General features: G+C 51.0%; 1 non-coding gene across 1 annotated transcript; it reads left to right on the top strand.

Moving 5' to 3' along the window:
* The first annotated feature begins 1957 nt into the window (after window positions 1–1957).
* On the top strand, window positions 1958–2031 carry TRNAN-GUU (transfer RNA asparagine (anticodon GUU)). The gene has a single exon. It is a non-coding gene; the product is annotated as a tRNA-Asn (tRNA).
* The last annotated feature ends 17511 nt before the right edge of the window (window positions 2032–19542 follow it).

Genomic DNA, 19542 nt, shown 5'->3' with positions numbered 1-19542 from the left:
TTTTTTTCTTTGCACTGATACCTTTGGAAGAATGTTCTGATGGTGGTGAAAGTGGAGCACGACTACCTCCGTGACGCAATTGGCTAACGTGATCGGCTGTTAACCAAAAGGTTGGAGGTTCGAGCCCTCCCGAGAGCGGTGTGTCTTCTTTTTTTCTTTGCACTGATAGCTTTGGAGAAATGTTCTGACGGTGGTGAGAGTGGAGCACGACTGTCTCCGTGGCGCAATCTGCTGGTGCGTCGGCTGTTAAGCAAAAGCTTGGAGGTTCGAGTCCTCCCGGGGGCAGTGTGTCGCTTTTTTCTTTGCGCTGATAGCTTTGGAGAAATGTTCTGACCGTGGTGAGAGTGGAGCACGACTGTTTCCGTGGCAGAATCGGCTAGCGTGATCAACTGTTAACCAAAAGGTTGGAGGTTCAAGCCCTCACGAGAGCGGTTTGTCTCTTTTTTTTCATTGCGCTCATAGCTTCGGAGAAATGTTCTTACGGTGGTGAGAGTGGAGCACGACTGTCTCCATGGCGCAATTGGCTAGCGCGTTCAGCTGTTAACCAAAGGGTTGGAGGTTCGAGCCCTCCCGGGAGCAGTGTGTCGCTTTTTTTCTTTGCGCTGATAGCTTTGGAGGAACGTTCTGACGGTGGTGAGAGTGGAGCGGGGTTAGGTCCGTGGTGCAATGGCTAGCGCGATCGGCTGTTAACTAAAATGTTGGAGGTTCGAGCCCTCCCGAGAGCGGTGTGTCGCTTTTTTTCTTTGCGCTGATAGCTTTGGAGGAACGTTCTGACGGTGGTGAGAGTGGAGCGGGGTTAGGTCCGTGGTGCAATGGCTAGCGCGATCGGCTGTTAACCAAAAGGTTGGAGGTTTGAGCCCTCCCATGAGCAGTGTGTCGCTTTTTTTCTTTGCACTGATATCTTTGGAGAAGTGTTCTGACCGTGGTGAGAGTGGAGCACGACTACCTCCGTGACGCAATTGGCTAGCGCGTTGGGGTGTTAACCAAAAGGTTGGAGGTTCGAACCCTCCCATGAGCGGTGTGTCTTTTTTTTTGCGCTGATACCTTTGGAAAAATGTTCTGATGGTGGTGAGAGTGGTGCACGACTACCTCTGTGACGCTATTGGCTAGCGCGTTCGGCTGTTAACCAAAAGGTTGGAGGTTCAAACCCTCCCATGAGCGGTATGTTTCTTTTTTTCTTTGCGCTGATACCTTTGGAAAAATGTGCTGATGGCGGTGAGAGTGGAGCACGACTACCTTTGTGACGCTATTGGCAAGCGCGTTCGGCTGTTAACCAAAAGGTTGGAGGTTCGAGCCCTCCCATGAGCGGTGTGTCGCTTTTTTTTCTTTGCACTGATATCTTTGGAGAAGTGTTCTGACCGTGGTGAGAGTGGAGCACGACTGTTTTCGTGACAGAATCGGCTAGTGCGATCAGCTGTTAACTGAAAGTTTTGAGGTTCAAGCCCTCCCGGGAAGAGTGTTTCGCTTTTTTTCTTTGCGCTGATAGCTTTGGAGAAATGTTCTGAGGGTGGTGAGAGTAGAGCACGACTATCTCCTTGGCGCAATTGGCTAGCGCGTTCAGCTGATAACCAAAAGGTTGGAGGTTCGAGCCCTCCCGAGAGCGGTGTTTTTTTCTTTGTGCTGACAGCTGTGGAGAAATGTTCTGATGGTGGTGAGAGTAGAGCACGAATGTCTACGTGGCGCATTTGGCTAGCGCGATCGGCTGTTTACCGAAAGGTTGGAGGTTCGAGCCCTCCCAGGAGCGGCGTTTCGCTTTTTTTTTGCGCTGACAGCAATGGAGAAATGTTCCGACAGTGGTGAGAGTTGAGCATGACTGTCTCCATGGCGCAATCTGCTAGTGCGTCGGCTGTTAAGCAAAAGGTTGGAGGTTCGAGCCCTCCCGGGAGCAGTGTGTCGCTTTTTTTGTGCTGATATCTTTGGAGAAGTGTTCTGACCGTGGTGAGAGTGGAGCACGACTGTCTCCGTGGCGCAATTGGCTAGCGCGTTCGGCTGTTACCCAAAAGGTTGGAGGTTCAAGCCCTCCCGGGAGCACTGTGTCGCTTTTTTTCTTTGCGCTGATGGCTTTGGAGAAATGTTCTGACGGTGATGAGAGTGGAGCACGACTATCTCCGTGACGCATTTGGCTAGCTCTTTCGGCTGTTAACCGAAAGGTTGGAGGCTCGAGCCCTCCCGAGAGCGGTGTGTCTCTTTTTTTTTCTTTGCGCTGAGAGCTTTGGAGAAATGTTCTGACGGTGGCGAGAGTGGAGCACAACTGTTTTCGTGGCAGAATTGGCTAGCGCGATCAACTGTTAACTGAAAGGTTGGAGGTTCATGCCCTCCCGGGAGCAGTGTGTCGCTTTTTCTCTTTGCACTGATAGCTTTGGAGAAATGTTCTGACGGTGGTGAGAGTAGAGCACGACTATCTCCTTGGCGCAATTGGCTAGCGCGTTCAGCTGTTAACCAAAAGGTTGGAGGTTCGAGCCCTCCCGAGAGTGGTGTGTCTCTTTTTTCTTTGCGCTGACAGCTGTGGAGAAATGTTCTGATGGTGGTGAGAGTAGAGCACGACTGTCTACGGGGTTAACAGTTGATCGCGCTAGCCGATTCTGCCACGGAAACAGTCGTGCTCTACTCTCAACACCGTCAGAACATTTCTCCAAAGCTATCAGCGCAAAGAAAAAAAAGAGACACACTGCTTTCGGGAAGGCTCGAACCTCCAACCTTTTGCTTAACAGCCGACGCACTAGCAGATTGCGCCACGGAGACAGTCGTGCTCCACTCTCACCACCGTCAGAACATTTCTCCAAAGCTATCAGCACAAAGAAAAAAAAGAGACACACCGCTCTCAGGAGGGCTCGAACATCCAACCTTTTGGTTAACAGCCAAACGCGCTAGCCAATTGCGTCACGGAGGAAGTCGTGCTCCAATCTCACCGCCATCAGAACATTTTTCCAAAGGTATCAGCGCAAAGAAAAAAAGAGACACATCGCTCATGGCAGGGTTCAAACCTCCAACCTTTTGGTTAACACCCTAACGCGCTAGCTAATTGCGCCACAGAGAGAGTCGTGCTCCACTCTCACCACGGTCAGAACACTTCTCCATAGATATCAGTGCAAAGAAAGAAAGCGACACACCGCTCATGGGAGGGCTCGAAGCTCCAACCTTTTGGTTAACAGCCGATCGCGCTAGCCAATAGCACCAAGGAGATAGCCGTGCTCTACTCTCACCACCGTCAGAACATTTCTCTAAAGCTATCAGAGCGAAGAAAAAAAAGAGACACACTGCTCTCGGGAGGGCTTGAACCTCCAACCTTTTGGTTAACAGGCGAACGCGCTAGCCAATTGCGTCCCGGAGGTAGTCGTGCTCCACTCTCACCACCATCAGATCATTTTTCCAAAGGTATAAGCGCAAAGGAAAAAAGCGACACACCGCTCATGGGAGGGTTCGAACCTCCAACCTTTTGGTTATTAGCGCAACGCGCTAGCATATTGCGCCACGAAGACAGTCGTGCTCCACTCTCACCACCATCAGAACATTTTTCCAAAGGTATCAGCGCAAAGAAAAAAAGAAACACACCGATTATGGGAGGGTTCAAAACTCCAACCTTCTGGTTAACAGCCCAACGCGCTAGCCAATTGCGCCACGGAGACAGTCGTGCTCCCCTCTCACCACCATCAGAATATTTTTTCGAAAGTATCAGCGCAAAGAAGAAAAGAGACACACCGCTCATGGGAGGGCTCGAACCTCCAACCTTTTGGTGAACAGCCGAACGCACTAGCCAATTGCGCCACGGAGACAGTCGTGCTCCACTCTCACCACAGTGAGAACACTTCCCCGAAGATATCAGTGCAAAGAAAAAAAAGCGACACACCGCTCATGGGAGGGCTCGAACCTCCAACCTATTAGTTAAAAGCCGACGCACTAGCAGATTGCGCCACGGAGACATTCGTGCTCCACTCTCACCACCATCAGAAACTTTCTCCAAAGCTATCAGAGCAAAGAACAAAAAAAGAGACACACCGCACTCGGGAGGGCTCGAACCTCCAACTTTTTGGTTAACAGTTGATCGCGCTAGCCGATTCTGCCACGGAAACAGTCGTGCTCCACTCTCGACACCGTTTGAACATTTCTCCAAAGCTATCAGCGAAAAAAAAGAGACACCACTCCCGGGAGGGCTCGAACCTCCAACCTTTTGCTTAACAGCCGATGCACTAGCAGATTGCGCCACGGAGACCGGCGTGCTCCACTCTCACCACAGTCAGAACATTTCTCCAAAGCTATCAGCGCAAAGAAAAAAAAGAGACACACCGCTCTCGGGAGGGCTCGAACCTCCAACCTTTTGGTTAATAGCCGAACGCGCTAGCCAATTGCGTCCCGGAGGTAGTCGTGCTCCACTCTCACCACCATCAGAACATTTTGCCAAAGGTATCAGCGCAAAGAAAAAAAGAGACACACCGCTCATGAGAGGGTTCGAACCTCCAACCTTTTCGTTAACAGCCCAACGCGCTAGTTAATTGCGCAACAGAGAAAGTCGTGCTCCACTCTCAACACCGTCAGAACGTTTCTCAAAGGCTATCAGCCCAAAGAAAAAAAGCGACACACTGCTCCTGGGAGGGCTCGAACCTGCAACCTTTTGCTTAACAGCCGACGCACAAGCAGATTGTGCCACGGAGACAGTCGTGCTCCACTCTCATCACTGTCGGAACATTTCTCCATAGCTGTCAGCGCAAAGAAAAAAGAGACACACCGCTTTCGGGAGGGCTCGAACCTCAACCTTTTGGTTAACAGCCGAACGCGCTAGCCATATGTGTCACGGAGGTAGTCGTGCTCTACTCTCACCACCATCAGAACATTTTTCCAAAGGTATCAGCGCAATGAAAAAAAGACACACCGCTCATGGGACGGTTCGAACGTCCAACCTTTTGGTTAACAGCCCAACGCGCTAGCCAATTGCATCATAGAGACAGTCGTGTTCCACTCTCACCACCATCAGAACACTTCTCCAAAGATATCAGTGCAAAGAAAAAAAAAGCGACACACCACTCGTGGGAAGGCTCGAACCTCCAACCTTTTGGTTAACAGCCGAACGCGCTAGCCAATTGCGGCACGGAGACAGTCGTGCTACACTCTCCCCACCGTCAGAACATTTCTCCAAAGCTATGAGCGCAAAGAAAAGAGACACACCGCTCTCGGGAGGGCTCGAACCTCCAACCTTTTGGATAACAGTTGATCGTGCTAGCCGATTCTGCCACGGAAACAGTCGTGTGCCACTCTCACCACCGTCAGAGCATTTCTCCAAAGCTATCAGCGCAAAGAAAAAAAGCGACACACTGCTCCCGGGAGGGCTCGAACCTCCGACCTTTCAATTAACAGTTGATCGCGCTAGCCGATTCTGCCACGGCAACAGTCGTGCTTCACTCTCACCACCATCAGAACATTTCTTCAAAGCTATCCGCGCAAAGAAAAAAAAGACACACCGCTTTCGGGAGGGCTCGAACCTAAACCTTTTGGTTAACAGTCGAACGCGCTAGCCAATTGCGTCACGGAGGTAGTCGTGCTCTATTCTCACCACCATCAGAACATTTTCCCAAAGGTATCAGCGCAAAGAAAAAAAGAGACACACCGCTCTAGGGACGGTTCGAACCTCCAACCTTTTGGTTAACAGCCCAACGCGCTAGCCAAATGCACCATATAGACAGTCGTGTTCCACTCTCACCACCATCAGAACACTTCTCGAAAGATATCAGCGCAAAGAAAAAAAAGCGACACACCACTCGTGGGAGGGCTCGAACCTCCAACCTTTTGGTTACCAGCCGAACGCGCTAGCCAATTGCGCCACGGAGACACTCGTGCTCCATTCTCACCACGGTCAGAACACTTCTACAAAGATATCAGTGCAAAGAAAAAAAAGCGACACACCGCTCATGGGAGGGCTCGAATCTCCAACCTTTTGGTTAACAGCCGACGCACTAGCAGATTGCGCCACGGAGACAGTCGTGCTACACTCTCACCACCGTCAGAACATTTCTCCAAACCTATCAGCGCAAAGAAAAAAAAGAGACACACCGCTCTCGGTAGGGCTCGAACCTCCAACCTTTTGGCTAACAGCAGAACGCGCTTGCCAATTGCGTCACGGAGGTAGTCGTGCTCTACTCTCAACACCGTCAGAACATTTCTCCAAAGCTATCAGCGCAAAGAAAAAAAAGAGACACACTGCTTTCGGGAGGGTTCGAACCTCCAACCTTTTGCTTAACAGCCGACGCACTAGCAGATTGCGCCACGTACACAGTCGTGCTCCAATCTCACCGCCATCAGAACATTTTTCCAAAGGTATCAGCGCAAAGAAAGAAAGAGACACACCGCTCATGGCAGGGTTCAAACCTCCAACCTTTTGGTTAACATCTTAACGCGCTAGCCAATTGCGCCACGGAGACAGTCGTGCTCCACTCTCACCACGGTCAGAACACTTCTCCAAAGATATCAGTGCAAAGAAAGCGACACACCGCTCATGGGAGAGCTCGAACCTCCAACCTTTTGGTGAACAGCCGATCGCGCTAGCCAATAGCACCAAGGAGATAGCCGTGCTCTACTCTCACCACCGTCAGAACATTTCTCCAAAGCTATCAGAGCGAAGAAAAAAAAGAGACACACCGCTCTCGGGAGGGCTTGAACCTCCAACCTTTTGGTTAACAGCCGAACGCGCTAGCCAACTGCGTCACGGAGGTAGTCGTGCTCCACTCTCACCACCATCAGAACATTTTTCCAAAGGTATCAGCGCAAAGAAAAAAAGAAACACACCGATCATGGGAGGATTCAAAACTCCAACCTTCTGGTTAACAGCCCAATGCGCTAGCCAATTGCGCCAAGGAGACAGTTGTGCTCCACTCTCACCACCATCAGAATATTTTTTCGAAAGTATCAGCGCAAAAAAAGAGACACACCGCTCATGGGAGGGTTCGAACCTCCAACCTTTTGGATAACAGCCCAACGCGCTATCCAATTGCGCCACGGAGATAGTCGTGCTCACTCCCCAACATGGTCAGAACACTTCTCCAAATTTATCAGTGCAAAGAAAAAAAAGTGACACACCGCTCATGGGAGAGCTCCAACCTCCAACCTTTTGGTTAACAGCCGATCTCGCTAGCCAAATGCAACATGGAGACAGTCGTGCTCCACTCTCTCTACAGTCGAACATGTTTGCAAAGCTATCAGCGCAAAGAAAAAAAGCGACACACCGCTCTCGGGAGGGTTCGAACATCCAACCTTTTGGTGAACAGCCGAACGCACTAGCCAATTGCGCCACGGAGACAGTCTTGCTCCACTCTCACCACGGTCAGAACACTTCTCCAAAGATATCAGTGCAAAGAAAGCGACACACCGCTCATGGGAGAGCTCGAACCTCCAACCTTTTGGTGAACAGCCGATCGCGCTAGCCAATAGCACCAAGGAGATAGCCGTGCTCTACTCTCACCACCGTCAGAACATTTCTGCAAAGCTATCAGAGCGAAGAAAAAAAAGAGACACACCGCTCTCGGGAGGGCTTGAACCGCCAACCTTTTGGTTAACAGCCGAACGCGCTAGCCAACTGCGTCACGGAGGTAGTCGTGCTCCACTCTCACCACCATCAGATCATTTTTCCAAAGGTATCAGCGCAAAGAAAAAAAGAAACACACCGATCATGGGAGGATTCAAAACTCCAACCTTCTGGTTAACAGCCCAATGCGCTAGCCAATTGCGCCAAGGAGACAGTTGTGCTCCACTCTCACCACCATCAGAATATTTTTTCGAAAGTATCAGCTCAAAAAAAAGAGACACACCGCTCATGGGAGGGTTCGAACCTCCAACCTTTTGGTTAACAGCCCAACGCGCTAGCCAATTGCGCCACGGAGATAGTCGTGCTCACTCCCCAACATGGTCAGAAAACTTCTCCAAAGTTATCAGTGCAAAGAAAAAAAAGTGACACACCGCTCATGGGAGGGCTCCAACCTCCAACCTTTTGGTTAACAGCCGATCGCGCTAGCCAAATGCAACATGGAGACAGTCGTGCTCCACTCTCTCTACTGTCGAACATGTTTGCAAAGCTATCAGCGCAAAGAAAAAAAGCGACACACCGCTCTCGGGAGGGTTCGAACATCCAACCTTTTGGTGAACAGCCGAACGCACTAGACAATTGCGCCACGGAGACAGTCGTGCTCCACTCTCACCACGGTCATAACACTTCTCCGAAGATATCAGTGCAAAGAAAAAAAAGCGACACACCGCTCATGGGAGGGCTCGAACCTCCAACTTTTTGGTTAACAGTTGATCGCGCTAGCCGATTCTGCCACGGAAACAGTCGTGCTCCACTCTCACCACCGTTAGAACATTTCTCCAAAGCTATCAGCGCAAAAAAAAGAGACACACCGCTGTCGGGAGGGCTCGAACTTCGAACCTTTTGGTTAACAGCCCAACGCGCTAGCCAGTTGCGTCCCGGAGGTAGTCGTGCTCCACTCACACCACCATCAGATCAGTTTTTCAAAGGTATAGGCGCAAAGAAAAAAAGAGACACACCGCTCATGGGAGGGTTCGAACCTCCAACCTTTTGGTTAACAGCGCAACGCGCTAGCATATTGCGCCACGGAGACAGTTGTGCTTCAATCTCACCACGGTCAGAACACTTCTCCAAAGATATCAGTGCAAAGAAAAAAAAGCGACACACCGCTCATGGGAAGGCTCGAACCTCCAACCTTTTGGTTAACAACCGATCGCGCTAGCCATTGCACCGTGAACCCAACCGCGCTCCACTCTCACCACCATCAGAACGTTTCTCCAAAGCTATCAGCGCAAAGAGAAAAAGCGACACACTGGTCCAGGGAAGGCTCGAACCTCCAACCTTTTGCTTAACAGCCGACGCACCAGCAGATTGCGCCACGGAGACCGTCGTGCTCCACTCTCACCACCGTCAGAACATTTCTCCAAAGCTATCAGCGTTAAGAAAAAAAGAGACACACCACTCTCGGGAGGGTTCGAACCTACAATCTTTTGGTTAACAGCCGAACGCGCGAGCCAATTGCGTCACGGAGGTAGTCGTGCTCCACTCTCACCACCATCAGAACATTTTTCCAAAGGTATCAGCGCAAAGAAAAAAATAGACACACCGCTCTCGGGAGGGCTCGAACCTCCAACCTTTGCTTAACAGCCGACGCACTAGCAGACTGCGCCAAGGAGACAGTCGTGCTTCACTCTCACCACTGTCGGAACATTTCTGCATAGCTGTCAGCGCAAAGAAAAAAGCGAAACGCCGCTCCCGGGAGGGCTCGAACCTCCAACCTTTCGGTAAACAGCCGATCGCGCTTGCCAAATGCGCCACGTAAACAGTCGTGCTCTACTCTCACCACCGTCCGAACATTTCTCCACAGCTGTCAGCGCAAAAAAAGAGACACACTGTTCTCGGGAGGGCTCGAACCTCCAACCTTTTGGTGAACAGCCGATCGCGCTAGCCAATAGCACCAAGGAGATAGCCGTGCTCTACTCTCACCACCGTCAGAACATTTCTCCAAAGCTATCAGAGCGAAGAAAAAAAAGAGACACACCGCTCTCGGGAGGTCTTGAACCTCCAACCTTTTGGTTAACAGCCGAACGCGCTAGCCAACTGCGTCACGGAGGTAGTCGTGCTCCACTCTCACCACCATCAGAACATTTTTCCAAAGGTATCAGCGCAAAGAAAAAAAGAAACACACCGATCATGGGAGGATTCAAAACTCCAACCTTCTGGTTAACAGCCCAATGCGCTAGCCAATTGCGCCAAGGAGACAGTTGTGCTCCACTCTCACCACCATCAGAATATTTTCCCAAAGGTATCAGCGCAAAGAAAAAAAGCGACACACTGCTCCCGGGAGGGCTTGAACCTCCAGCTTTTCAGTTAACAGTTGATCGTGCTAGCCGATTCTGCCACGGTAACAGGCGTGCTCCACTCTCACCACCGTCAGAACATTTCTCCAAAGCTATCAGCGCAAAGAAAAAAAAGAGACACACCGCTCTCGGCAGGGCTCGAACCTCCAACCTTTTGGTTAATAGCCGAACGCGCTAGCCAATTGCGTCACGGAGGTAGTCGTGCTCCACTCTCACCACCATCAGAACATTTCCTCAAAGGTATCAGCGCAAAGAAAAAAAGAGACACACCGCTCATGAGAGGGTTCCAACCTCCAACCTTTTCGTTAACAGCCCAACGCGCTAGCCAATTGCGCAACAGAGACAGTCGTGCTCCACTCTCAACACCGTCAGAACGTTTCTCCAAGGCTATCAGCGCAAAGAAAAAAAGCGATACACTGCTCCTGTGAGGGCTCGAACCTCCAACCTTTTGCTTAGCAGCCGACGCAATAGCAGATTGCGCCACGGAGACAGTCGTGCTCCACTCTCATCGCTGTCGGAACATTTCTCCATAGCTGTCAGCGCAAAGAAAAAAGAGACACACCGGTCTAGGGAGGGCTCGAACCTCAACCTTTTGGTTAACAGCCGAACGCGCTAGCCAATTGTATCACGGATGTAGTCGTGCTCTACTCTCACCACCATCAGATCATTTTTTCAAAGGTATAAGCGCAAAGAAAAAAAGAGACACACCGCTCATGGGATGGTTCGAACCTCCAACCTTTTGGTTAACAGCCCAACGCGCTAGCCAATTGCACCTTAGAGACAGTCGTGTTCCACTCTCACCACAATCAGAACACTTCTCCAAAGATATCAGTGCAAAGAAAAAAAAGCGACACACCGCTCGTGGAAGGGCTCGAACCTCCAACCTTTTGGTTAGCAGCCGAACGCGCTAGCCAATTGCACCAAGGAGACAGTCGTGCTCCACTCTCACCACGGTCAGAACACTTCTACAAAGATATCAGTGCAAACAAAAAAAAGAGACACACCGCTCTCGGTAGGGCTCGAACCTCCATCCTTTTGGTTAACAGCAGAACGCGCTAGCCAATTGCGTCGCGGAGGTAGTCGTGCTCCTCTCTCACCACCATCAGAACATTTTTCCAAAGGTATCAGCGCAAAGAAAAAAAGAGACACACTGCTCTCGGGAGGGCTCGAACCTCCAACCTTTGCTTAACAGCCGACGCACTAGCAGATTGCGCGACGGAGACAGTCGTGCTTCACTCTCACCACTGTCGGAACATTTCTCCATAGCTGTCAGCGCAAAGAAAAAACCGAAACGCCGCCCCCGGGAGGGCTCGAACCTCCAACCTTTCGGTAAACAGCCGATTGCGCTAGCCAAATATGCCACGTAGACAGTCGGGCTCTACTCTCACCACCGTCAGAAAACTTCTACAAAGATATCAGTGCAAAGAAAAAAAAGCGACACACAGCTCATGGGAGGGCTCGAATCTCCAACCTTTTGGTTAACAGTTGATCGCGCTAGCCGATTCTGCCTCGGAAACAGTCGTGCGCCACTCTCACCACCGTCAGAACATTTCTCCAAAGCTATCAGCGCAAAGAAAAAAAAAGTGACACACCGCTTTCGGGAGGGCTCGAACCTCCTACCTTTTGGATAACAGTTGATCGCGCTAGCCGATTCTGCCACGGAAACAGTCGTGCGCCACTCTCACCACCGTCAGAACATTTCTCCAAAGCTATCAGCGCAAAGAAAAAAAAAGAGACACACCGCTCTCGGGAGGGCTCGAACCTCCAACCTTTTGCTTAACAGCCGAAGCACTAGCAGATATCGCCACGGAGACAGGCGTGCTCCACTCTCACCACCGTCAGAACATTTCTCCAAAGCTATCAGCGCAAAGAAAAAAAAGAGACACACCGCTCTCGGGAGGGCTCGAACCTCCAACCTTTTGCTTAACAGCCGAAGCACTAGCAGATTGCGCCACGGAGACAGGCGTGCTCCACTCTCACCACCGTCAGAACACTTCTCCAAAAATATCAGTGCAAAGAAAAAAAAAGCGACACACCACTCTCGGTAGGGCTCGAACCTCCAACCTTTTGGTTAACAGCTGAACGCACTAGCCAATCGCGCCAAAGAGTTAGTCGTGCTCCACTCTCACCATGGTCAGAACACTTCTACAAAGATATCAGTGCAAAGAAAAAAAAGCGACACACCGCTCATGGGAGGGCTCGAATCTCCAACCTTTTGGTTAACAGCCGACGCACTAGCAGATTGCGCCACGGAGACAGTCGTGCTCCACTCTCACCACCGTCAGAACATTTCTCCAAAGCTATCAGCGCAAAGAAAAAAAAGAGACACACCGCTCTCGGGAGGGCTCGAACCTCCAACCTTTTGGATAACAGTTGATCGTGCTAGCCGATTCTGCCACGGAGGTAGTCGTGCTCCACTCTCACCACCATCAGAACATTTTTCCAAAGGTATCAGCGCAAAGAAAAAAATAGACACACCGCTCTCGGGAGGGCTCGAACCTCCAACCTTTGGTTAATAGCCGACGCACTAGCAGACTGCGCCAAGGAGACAGTCGTGCTTCACTCTCACCACTGTCGGAACATTTCTGCATAGCTGTCAGCGCAAAGAAAAAAGCGAAACGCCGCTCCCGGGAGGGCTCGAACCTCCAACCTTTCGGTAAACAGCCGATCGCGCTTGCCAAATGCGCCACGTAAACAGTCGTGCTCTATCTCACCACCGTCCGAACATTTCTCCACAGCTGTCAGCGCAAAAAAAAAGAGACACACTATTCTCGGGAAGGCTCGAACCTCCAATCTTTGCTTAACAGCCGACGCACTAGCAGACTGCGCCAAGGAGACAATCGTGCTTCACTCTCACCACTGTCGGAACATTTCTGCATAGCTGTCAGCGCAAAGAAAAAAGCGAAACGCCGCTCCCAGGAGGGCTCGAACCTCCAACCTTTCGGTAAACAGCCGATCGCGCTTGCCAAATGCGCCACGTAAACAGGCGTGCTCCACTCTCACCACCGTCAGAACATTTCTCCAAAGCTATCAGCGCAAAGAAAAAAAAGAGACACACCGCTCTCGGGAGAGCTCGAACCTCCCACTTTTGGATAACAGTTGATCGCGCTAGCCGATTCTGCCACGGAAACAGTCGTGCGCCACTCTCACCACCGTCAGAACATTTCTCCAAAGCTATCAGCGCAAAGAAAAAAAAAGAGACACACCGCTCTCGGGAGGGCTCGAACCTCCAACCTTTTGCTTAACAGCCGAAGCACTAGCAGATATCGCCACGGAGACAGGCGTGCTCCACTCTCACCACCGTCAGAACATTTCTCCAAAGCTATCAGCGCAAAGAAAAAAAAGAGACACACCGCTCTCGGGAGGGCTCCAACCTCCAACCTTTTGCTTAACAGCCGAAGCACTAGCAGATTGCGCCACGGAGACAGGCGTGCTCCACTCTCACCACCGTCAGAAGACTTCTCCAAAAATATCAGTGCAAAGAAAAAAAAGCGACACACCACTCTCGGTAGGGCTCGAACCTCCAACCTTTTGGTTAACAGCTGAACGCGCTAGCCAATCGCGCAAAAGAGTTAGTCGTGCTCCACTCTCACCACGGTCAGAACACTTCTACAAAGATATCAGTGCAAAGAAAAAAAAGCGACACACCGCTCATGGGAGGGCTCGAATCTCCAACCTTTTGGTTAACAGCCGACGCACCAGCAGATTGCGCCACGGAGACCGTCGTGCTCCACTCTCACCACCGTCAGAACATTTCTCCAAAGCTATCAGCGTAAAGAAAAAAAGAGACACACCGCTCTCGGGAGGGTTCGAACCTACAATCTTTTGGTTAACAGCCGAACGCGCTAGCCAATTGCGTCACGGAGGTAGTCGTGCTCCACTCTCACCACCATCAGAACATTTTTCCAAAGGTATCAGCGCAAAGAAAAAAATAGACACACCGCTCTCGGGAGGGCTCGAACCTCCAATCTTTGCTTAACAGCCGACGCACTAGCAGACTGCGCCAAGGAGACAATTGTGCTTCACTCTCACCACTGTCGGAACATTTCTGCATAGCTGTCAGCGCAAAGAAAAAAGCGAAACGCCGCTCCCGGGAGGGCTCGAACCTCCAACCTTTCGGTAAACAGCCGATCGCGCTTGCCAAATGCGCCACGTAAACAGTCGTGCTCTACTCTCACCACCGTCCGAACATTTCTCCACAGCTGTCAGCGCAAAAAAAGAGACACACTGTTCTCGGGAGGGCTCGAACCTCCAACCTTTTGGTGAACAGCCGATCGCGCTAGCCAATAGCACCAAGGAGATAGCCGTGCTCTACTCTCACCACCGTCAGAACATTTCTCCAAAGCTATCAGAGCGAAGAAAAAAAAGAGACACACCGCTCTCGGGAGGTCTTGAACCTCCAACCTTTTGGTTAACAGCCGAACGCGCTAGCCAACTGCGTCACGGAGGTAGTCGTGCTCCACTCTCACCACCATCAGAACATTTTTCCAAAGGTATCAGCGCAAAGAAAAAAAGAAACACACCGATCATGGGAGGATTCAAAACTCCAACCTTCTGGTTAACAGCCCAATGCGCTAGCCAATTGCGCCAAGGAGACAGTTGTGCTCCACTCTCACCACCATCAGAATATTTTCCCAAAGGTATCAGCGCAAAGAAAAAAAGCGACACACTGCTCCCGGGAGGGCTTGAACCTCCAGCTTTTCAGTTAACAGTTGATCGTGCTAGCCGATTCTGCCACGGTAACAGGCGTGCTCCACTCTCACCACCGTCAGAACATTTCTCCAAAGCTATCAGCGCAAAGAAAAAAAAGAGACACACCGCTCTCGGCAGGGCTCGAACCTCCAACCTTTTGGTTAATAGCCGAACGCGCTAGCCAATTGCGTCACGGAGGTAGTCGTGCTCCACTCTCACCACCATCAGAACATTTCCTCAAAGGTATCAGCGCAAAGAAAAAAAGAGACACACCGCTCATGAGAGGGTTCCAACCTCCAACCTTTTCGTTAACAGCCCAACGCGCTAGCCAATTGCGCAACAGAGACAGTCGTGCTCCACTCTCAACACCGTCAGAACGTTTCTCCAAGGCTATCAGCGCAAAGAAAAAAAGCGATACACTGCTCCTGTGAGGGCTCGAACCTCCAACCTTTTGCTTAGCAGCCGACGCAATAGCAGATTGCGCCACGGAGACAGTCGTGCTCCACTCTCATCGCTGTCGGAACATTTCTCCATAGCTGTCAGCGCAAAGAAAAAAGAGACACACCGGTCTAGGGAGGGCTCGAACCTCAACCTTTTGGTTAACAGCCGAACGCGCTAGCCAATTGTATCACGGATGTAGTCGTGCTCTACTCTCACCACCATCAGATCATTTTTTCAAAGGTATAAGCGCAAAGAAAAAAAGAGACACACCGCTCATGGGATGGTTCGAACCTCCAACCTTTTGGTTAACAGCCCAACGCGCTAGCCAATTGCACCTTAGAGACAGTCGTGTTCCACTCTCACCACAATCAGAACACTTCTCCAAAGATATCAGTGCAAAGAAAAAAAAGCGACACACCGCTCGTGGAAGGGCTCGAACCTCCAACCTTTTGGTTAGCAGCCGAACGCGCTAGCCAATTGCACCAAGGAGACAGTCGTGCTCCACTCTCACCACGGTCAGAACACTTCTACAAAGATATCAGTGCAAACAAAAAAAAGAGACACACCGCTCTCGGTAGGGCTCGAACCTCCATCCTTTTGGTTAACAGCAGAACGCGCTAGCCAATTGCGTCGCGGAGGTAGTCGTGCTCCTCTCTCACCACCATCAGAACATTTTTCCAAAGGTATCAGCGCAAAGAAAAAAAGAGACACACTGCTCTCGGGAGGGCTCGAACCTCCAACCTTTGCTTAACAGCCGACGCACTAGCAGATTGCGCGACGGAGACAGTCGTGCTTCACTCTCACCACTGTCGGAACATTTCTCCATAGCTGTCAGCGCAAAGAAAAAACCGAAACGCCGCCCCCGGGAGGGCTCGAACCTCCAACCTTTCGGTAAACAGCCGATTGCGCTAGCCAAATATGCCACGTAGACAGTCGGGCTCTACTCTCACCACCGTCAGAAAACTTCTACAAAGATATCAGTGCAAAGAAAAAAAAGCGACACACAGCTCATGGGAGGGCTCGAATCTCCAACCTTTTGGTTAACAGTTGATCGCGCTAGCCGATTCTGCCTCGGAAACAGTCGTGCGCCACTCTCACCACCGTCAGAACATTTCTCCAAAGCTATCAGCGCAAAGAAAAAAAAAGTGACACACCGCTTTCGGGAGGGCTCGAACCTCCTACCTTTTGGATAACAGTTGATCGCGCTAGCCGATTCTGCCACGGAAACAGTCGTGCGCCACTCTCACCACCGTCAGAACATTTCTCCAAAGCTATCAGCGCAAAGAAAAAAAAAGAGACACACCGCTCTCGGGAGGGCTCGAACCTCCAACCTTTTGCTTAACAGCCGAAGCACTAGCAGATATCGCCACGGAGACAGGCGTGCTCCACTCTCACCACCGTCAGAACATTTCTCCAAAGCTATCAGCGCAAAGAAAAAAAAGAGACACACCGCTCTCGGGAGGGCTCGAACCTCCAACCTTTTGCTTAACAGCCGAAGCACTAGCAGATTGCGCCACGGAGACAGGCGTGCTCCACTCTCACCACCGTCAGAACACTTCTCCAAAAATATCAGTGCAAAGAAAAAAAAAGCGACACACCACTCTCGGTAGGGCTCGAACCTCCAACCTTTTGGTTAACAGCTGAACGCACTAGCCAATCGCGCCAAAGAGTTAGTCGTGCTCCACTCTCACCATGGTCAGAACACTTCTACAAAGATATCAGTGCAAAGAAAAAAAAGCGACACACCGCTCATGGGAGGGCTCGAATCTCCAACCTTTTGGTTAACAGCCGACGCACTAGCAGATTGCGCCACGGAGACAGTCGTGCTCCACTCTCACCACCGTCAGAACATTTCTCCAAAGCTATCAGCGCAAAGAAAAAAAAGAGACACACCGCTCTCGGGAGGGCTCGAACCTCCAACCTTTTGGATAACAGTTGATCGTGCTAGCCGATTCTGCCACGGAGGTAGTCGTGCTCCACTCTCACCACCATCAGAACATTTTTCCAAAGGTATCAGCGCAAAGAAAAAAATAGACACACCGCTCTCGGGAGGGCTCGAACCTCCAACCTTTGGTTAATAGCCGACGCACTAGCAGACTGCGCCAAGGAGACAGTCGTGCTTCACTCTCACCACTGTCGGAACATTTCTGCATAGCTGTCAGCGCAAAGAAAAAAGCGAAACGCCGCTCCCGGGAGGGCTCGAACCTCCAACCTTTCGGTAAACAGCCGATCGCGCTTGCCAAATGCGCCACGTAAACAGTCGTGCTCTATCTCACCACCGTCCGAACATTTCTCCACAGCTGTCAGCGCAAAAAAAAAGAGACACACTATTCTCGGGAAGGCTCGAACCTCCAATCTTTGCTTAACAGCCGACGCACTAGCAGACTGCGCCAAGGAGACAATCGTGCTTCACTCTCACCACTGTCGGAACATTTCTGCATAGCTGTCAGCGCAAAGAAAAAAGCGAAACGCCGCTCCCAGGAGGGCTCGAACCTCCAACCTTTCGGTAAACAGCCGATCGCGCTTGCCAAATGCGCCACGTAAACAGGCGTGCTCCACTCTCACCACCGTCAGAACATTTCTCCAAAGCTATCAGCGCAAAGAAAAAAAAGAGACACACCGCTCTCGGGAGAGCTCGAACCTCCCACTTTTGGATAACAGTTGATCGCGCTAGCCGATTCTGCCACGGAAACAGTCGTGCGCCACTCTCACCACCGTCAGAACATTTCTCCAAAGCTATCAGCGCAAAGAAAAAAAAAGAGACACACCGCTCTCGGGAGGGCTCGAACCTCCAACCTTTTGCTTAACAGCCGAAGCACTAGCAGATATCGCCACGGAGACAGGCGTGCTCCACTCTCACCACCGTCAGAACATTTCTCCAAAGCTATCAGCGCAAAGAAAAAAAAGAGACACACCGCTCTCGGGAGGGCTCCAACCTCCAACCTTTTGCTTAACAGCCGAAGCACTAGCAGATTGCGCCACGGAGACAGGCGTGCTCCACTCTCACCACCGTCAGAAGACTTCTCCAAAAATATCAGTGCAAAGAAAAAAAAGCGACACACCACTCTCGGTAGGGCTCGAACCTCCAACCTTTTGGTTAACAGCTGAACGCGCTAGCCAATCGCGCAAAAGAGTTAGTCGTGCTCCACTCTCACCACGGTCAGAACACTTCTACAAAGATATCAGTGCAAAGAAAAAAAAGCGACACACCGCTCATGGGAGGGCTCGAATCTCCAACCTTTTGGTTAACAGCCGACGCACCAGCAGATTGCGCCACGGAGACCGTCGTGCTCCACTCTCACCACCGTCAGAACATTTCTCCAAAGCTATCAGCGTAAAGAAAAAAAGAGACACACCGCTCTCGGGAGGGTTCGAACCTACAATCTTTTGGTTAACAGCCGAACGCGCTAGCCAATTGCGTCACGGAGGTAGTCGTGCTCCACTCTCACCACCATCAGAACATTTTTCCAAAGGTATCAGCGCAAAGAAAAAAATAGACACACCGCTCTCGGGAGGGCTCGAACCTCCAATCTTTGCTTAACAGCCGACGCACTAGCAGACTGCGCCAAGGAGACAATTGTGCTTCACTCTCACCACTGTCGGAACATTTCTGCATAGCTGTCAGCGCAAAGAAAAAAGCGAAACGCCGCTCCCGGGAGGGCTCGAACCTCCAACCTTTCGGTAAACAGCCGATCGCGCTTGCCAAATGCGCCACGTAAACAGTCGTGCTCTACTCTCACCACCGTCCGAACATTTCTCCACAGCTGTCAGCGCAAAAAAAGAGACACACTGTTCTCGGGAGGGCTCGAACCTCCAACCTTTGGTTAAAAGCTGAACGCGCTAGCCAATTGCGCCAAGGAGATAGTCGTGCTCTACTCTCACCACCGTCAGAACATTTCTCCAAAGCTATCAGCGCAAAGAAAAAAAGCGACACACCGCTCTCGGGAGAGCTCGAACCTCCAACTTTTTGGTTAACAGCCGAACGCGCTAGCCAATTGCGTCATGAAGGTAGTGGTGCTCCACTCTCACCACCATCAGAACATTTTTCCAAAGGTATCAGCGTAAAGAAAAAAAGATACACGCCGCTCATGGGAGGGTTCGAACCTCCAACCTTTTAGTTAACAGTCCAACGCGCTAGCGAATTGCGCCATCGAGACAGTCGTGCTCCCCTCTCAACACGGTCATAACACTTCTCCAAAGATATCAGCGCAAAGAAAAAAAAAGAGACACACCGCTCTCGGCAGGGCTCGAACCTCCAACCTTTTGGTTAATAGCCGAACGCGCTAGCCAATTGCGTCACGGAGGTAGTCGTGCTCCACTCTCACCACCATCAGAACATTTTCCCAAAGGTATCAGCGCAAAGAAAAAAAGAGACACACCGCTCATGAGAGGGTTCCAACCTCCAACCTTTTCGTTAACAGCCCAACGCGCTAGCCAATTGCGCAACAGAGACAGTCGTGCTCCACTCTCAACACCGTCAGAACGTTTCTCCAAGGCTATCAGCGCAAAGAAAAAAAGCGATACACTGCTCCTGTGAGGGCT

The sequence above is a fragment of the Rhipicephalus microplus genome, unplaced genomic scaffold (genome assembly GCF_043290135.1).
Source record: "Rhipicephalus microplus isolate Deutch F79 unplaced genomic scaffold, USDA_Rmic scaffold_20, whole genome shotgun sequence".
In the NCBI taxonomy this organism is placed as follows: domain Eukaryota; kingdom Metazoa; phylum Arthropoda; class Arachnida; order Ixodida; family Ixodidae; genus Rhipicephalus; species Rhipicephalus microplus.
This window is presented reverse-complemented; position numbering and strand designations above follow the sequence as displayed.